This window comes from Phragmites australis, chromosome 19 (assembly GCF_958298935.1).
Source record: "Phragmites australis chromosome 19, lpPhrAust1.1, whole genome shotgun sequence".
Classification (NCBI taxonomy): domain Eukaryota; kingdom Viridiplantae; phylum Streptophyta; class Magnoliopsida; order Poales; family Poaceae; genus Phragmites; species Phragmites australis.
This window is the reverse complement of record NC_084939.1, coordinates 20,592,763-20,598,462: the sequence shown is the minus strand read 5'-3', so window position 1 is coordinate 20,598,462 and position 5,700 is coordinate 20,592,763.

The following is a 5,700-nucleotide window of genomic DNA, read 5'->3' as shown; positions in this document are numbered from 1 at the left end:
TTTTTACAGGCGTTTAATGCACCTGCCTGCAATCAAAGGCCTGTAGAAATGAATGATTTCCACAGGCGCAAAAGTAACCGCCTGTGAAAATCTATTACCACAAGCGGTTCACTTAAGGAACCGCCTGTGAAAATAGGTTTCCACAGGCGGTTCCTTAAGCGGACCGCCTGTGGAAATTTATTTCCACATGCGGTTTCTTAAGCGGACCGCCTGCGATAATCAGACCCTTGATCGATATTTTTTGAACCGAAAAAAAGCAAATATTTTTTTTGGACCGACCAGGAACCCCACGAGGTCGCGACGTCGCAAGTCGCAATTCACAAGTTCACTTAAGGAACCGCCTGTGGAAATAGGTAGACAGCTTATCTTTAAAAATTCATAACTTTTTCATATGAAGTCGGATGAGGAAAAAATTTATATGAAAATTGTAGCCCTCGACGAGATCTACAACTTTTTAGTTGAAAAGTTTTTTATTTGAAGTCATTTGATATATTTTCACAGGCGATCCGTAACCGCAGGAGGCCCTTGCCAATTGTTCAACGGTTTTTCAAATAAACCGTCTGTAGAAAGTTACCTAAGTATCTCGAAAAATAGTTTTTTTAGTGATATAGACGGTTAAAAATATCATATACATTTTTTTCGTGTTAACTATTTTTATATAAATTACCGGTTACAACTTTTAAATAACCGTATATGATACTATGTTTGCTATTGCTGTTTCGGTGGGCTGAACCCTGCACGGGGGCGGCTTGCCATGCACGAATGGGGTACCTACCTACTGCCCATCAACTTGTCTCTGTGAAGGTCACAGATCTGATCGTGGGGCAGCTGCTGACAACACGATGCGTGTTTCATGCAGCACGATCGTATCGCTGCAGGCTGCAGCTGCTTGTCCTGAATATAGAAACTGCCCGCGTGCAGCACGATGCGTGTACGTACGTGCTAGACCAAAGAACTTAACACGTATATATTATATCTTCAGTCCTCCAGACTAAAATAAGAAGTGACCATATGGTTATTGTTCAAATATTTACTATTTATTTACTGTTTATTATAATTATATTTAATAGTAATTTTGGAAGGATGTCTTTGCAGCCGGCTCCTACAACATGAAGCGCCACTGCCCGTTAGAAAGGACCCTGGCACGTGCACGATCCGATTCTTTTTCGTCCGTGGCATTGAACACGTCGCGTAGAGAGATAGGGAAAAGGCAGCACCATGTGCGCATGTGATCAGTGACCTCGAGCAGATGGACAGTATTATCAACGGGCGCTGCTGGTGGACAGATCACTAAGTGAAAAATGGATAAGAGTGGTGGGTCATAATCGTTATGAGTGATGGGTCTCGCACTCATCACCCCGAACGTATCACTGATGACATGTAATAAGTGACGGGTAAGAACTCGTCACTAATAAGGTCATTGGTGACAGGTCAAAATTTAACCCGTCACTTATTAAGGTCATTGGTGATTGATCACAACTATGATCCATCACTTATGACTTGTTTGTGACCCGTCACTTATGACTGATATACGGTTTTTACGTTTTTTGGACGTGAAAAAAAATAAAAAAAATATTTTTCACTAAGCCAATCCAATTCAGGCCTATCACCACTCGCTACGTGTCTCTACCTATTTTTCAGGCTGTTTTTAGAATGTGCATTCCGTGGGAATCGAACTCACGATGACCCCTAGCGCGCGTAGTTGCCTAACCACCTCAACCTCGCGTGCGTCCTGAAGGGACTCGGATAAAAGATCGTTTTAACTATTATGACCCATCACCAATGTTAATTTTACAATAGACATAAAACCAGTTGACTCAGAGTGACTTCGGTTAAATGGCCATAACTTTTGCATACGGACTCCGATTTTGACGTTTTTTTGACTATACGAACATCTACAGAAAAACTTACATCCGTTTCTCCCCGAACTTGTCGGGTTCGTCGAATTTTTCGAGACCTAAAATGGCTTGGAAGATTGAGTTCTCTCCTCCGGAAGTTTCTGCACCATTTTCGGAACGAGCGTTTGTGTCCATAGCCGTTACCCCTTACATCAAACTTGAGCATAAATATACAATGGTTCATATTCTAGTGCTTATAAAGTAAGAAAAAATAAGAGAAAAATAAAATAAAAAAATTGTTTTTTCAACGTTTGGATCATTTTCTATATTTCTGAATAACGTCATTAGTGACAGGTCATAAATTGACCCGTCACTTATGATATGCCTATGAGACCTGTCACCGATGAGTTAGCCATTGGTGACGGGTCAAGACTTGACCCATCATCAATGACTGGCCTACGATGACCTGTGAGTGATGAGTCGTCATTGGTGACGGGTCAAGTTTTCACCCGTCACCAATAACTGACATTAGTGACGGGTCACAACTACGACCCGTCACTTATGTAGTGTCTTCTTTGTTTGTTTTTCACGTAGTGGATGTGCAAATTTTACAGTAGTATCTGAATGTACAATAGCAACGTAGAAGTAACATTGCTAGCTAGCTAGCATTGATTATTGGAGCATCTGAATATGCACTAGCAACCAGTAAAGGATTACGACCACGATCTTGCTTGAGAAGGCTCCTGCTAGTGCTCACTGTATCCATTAGTGAGGGCAGCGCATGCATATGTAGAGGAGCACAAGTGTATACCGAGATGTTATATTGGTAGTGTAGATGTATGTTAGCATTTTAAAATTTGGACTTCAATTCTAACCAGAATCACTTAAATTAACATAGAAATGCATGTGCGTCCTTGCATTTATTTACTGCATGCCCATATTCGAGGATAGAGATGCTCCTTTTGTGGTTCATCTCACCCCACGTACCATATGTACCTAATTCTGGACCAGTTTACCATAAATTAATTCACACTTTCTAATTATGAGGCGCATGAAAACTAGCTCAATCTCTTAGGCCACAGCCATTTCAGAGGGGTTAGCGGTGGAGCTAAGTGGCTGCAATTTTAGAGGCCGCCATTGTGCTTCCTGAGCTTAAAGGAATGTCTGGAGAAGTAGGCTGGCCTGGTTAGGGTAGCGGGGGTGGCGGGCATGGATTCAGTGGTCGAAACACTACTGGAGACGTACAGTCAGATGCTAGAGGACCAGGAGAGCACTGTGGGAGCGGTTGCGCGAGCATGAGGAAGAAGATAAGACGAGAGTTGTCCGATCGCAAATCGATGGTTGAGCTTCGCAGCCTAAGGGAACACTCATTTTCAGTCACCTGAATGATAGCAACGGCCAAATTAATCTCATGTGGAATGATCCCGGTGGCATCTCTGTATGCATGTCACTGTTCATTGGTCATTAGGCTAATCAACTAATGTTTGTCAGGTTAGACCACTTTCAATGTCTTATTTCTTAGGTGATATCTAAGATTAGAGAGTAAGAGATTGATGTTAAGAAATATTAACTTTCAATGCATACGTTTGCGTTGCTGGTTTTTTCAGGTTTTCCAAGATAATTAATTGTCTCATAAGCGATGTTTTAAATTTAGAATTGTTCAAAATTCTAGCTTATTTCATAAGAAACAAGCTCATTCTATCTTTTTTAAATTGCTTATCATGTCAGTTATTTTACCTAATTGGATAACTATTTAATGCCTAAAAATCAGCTAGGGAACACAAGAGATGCCTTAAAGCCCTAGTCGGGCTCTCAATTGATCCTGTCGAGAGTCTTCTGAGTTTTGTTTTGGGTTAAAAAATGGTAGAGGTGCTAACACTTGTATTTTTTTCGGATGCGCCTCCTCGTTAGCTTCAAAAGTAGAGGTCAAATGTCAAAATCGGACTCTGTATGCAAAGTTATGGTTGTTTTACTGAACACTGGATAGATTCGACATAAACTTTTTCATACGGAGTCGGATACAGACAAAATTTATATGAACATTGTAGAACTCGATGAGATGTACAACTTTATAGTTGATAACTTTTTCATTTAAAGTCGTATCGATGCCCAAATAATCGTCCAAACATTTAAGCTAGAAAGGTCAAAACAACAAATTTCAACATATTCATCAGGTAAGACTATGAGGTGAATCATTTGAGAGCGAGAACACGCAGATGGTTCCACTAAAAGAACATCTATCTATTGACGGCTACTAGACACTGAAAAGTTTTTATATAGAGCCGTCTGTGTTGTTCAACAACACACAGACGGTTTTTTAGGAAAACCGTCTATGTCTAGGAGCTGTTAAGACATAGACGGCCATGTGGTCAGGACAATGCAACAATATTCCAAAATACAATACCTGGTGGATGCCCATAACACCGGTGGCCATTGGATCTTACTGGTCATTTGCCTCAAGTGGGACTTGGTGTTCTACCTCGACTCGTCAAGACCAGTAGGACAAAAAGGAAAACCTGGAGAGTGTGATTACAACACTGTAAAAGGAATGCTCGACATATAAGTTCTGTCTGACTTAGTTTACATATTTAACTTTTCTAACATTCAAATGCTTTCTAATTGATCTATCCTTATGCAGGGCTTTTAACAAGTACAGTCGGGCTCAACTTAACTATGACGTGAAATTTAGCCGCAGATTGACATACAAGACTGGGTTCGCGGTAAATGCTATCTAACAGAATACAAAATGCTCTTTGTTGCTGCTTTTTTCCTTTTTATCTAACACTAAATTTTCTTTTCAGCAGTGCCACCAACAACCACCGGGCAACACCTCCGAATTCTATGTTGCGTGGAACATGATCCTCACACTCCGCATGAAGGATATCAAATCCTCCGATGTAAATACAATACGAGATTATTCGTAACTAATTTAAGTAATTAGTTTAATTCCATGATAACATGATATTGGTTACGTGTCAAATTATTCAGAAATTTGATGCTCTTTTTTTCGACAACGGTGTAATTCTAGAGATTCGATGACAGAATCCTTAGGTTATGAGGTCTTATATATGTAATATGAGTTGATCGGAACTTTATAATATTTGTAATTCTGTAATGAATTGATTGGAACTTTGTAACCTTTGCAATTATGTGATGAAGCGAGTTCTTATATGCATGTTTGTCGATATAGATTTGGGTGTGTTCCTATTGTTTGCAGGGAGAAGACGACTGCTATATCCTGGCTACGCTCCGAGATGTAGCCTGGAAACAAAATATTCTCATAGGGTAATGTACACAAAAGTGATGGGTAACCTGGTTACCCGTCATTTATATTAAATATAAGGGACGGAAAACCATCTTACCCGTCACTTATGTATTCTTCACAGCACATGGGTGACAGACATAAGTGATGGGTAACCCCGTCACTTATGTTAGGACATAAGTGACGAGTTAAGAGATTACCCGTCACTTATGTTTGTCACCCCAGCAAATGGGAGACGCTCATAGGTGACAGGTAACGGTATGACCTGTCATCGATGACATCATTTGTGACGGGTCCTTACCCTAATGACTAGTCATCAGTGACGGGTGCGGGACCCGTCACTCATGAGAGTTATTACCCGTCACCCATGAGTTTTTTTCACGTAATGGCATCTCGTAGTGTATCACATATATTTTGTAGTTGATTATGGGGTATTAGGAAGGACTTGAAACCAATAGTCCTGTTAGGGGTGGCTGTAGCGGCGTGTCAGCATTTGGTGCGGGTGGTCAGGAAGTGTTTTACCTAGGATCATGGAAGGTGGTCTAGTTTGAGGATCAGCGCGCCTTAGTATTTCATGTTTCCACTTGTGATAAATTCTTA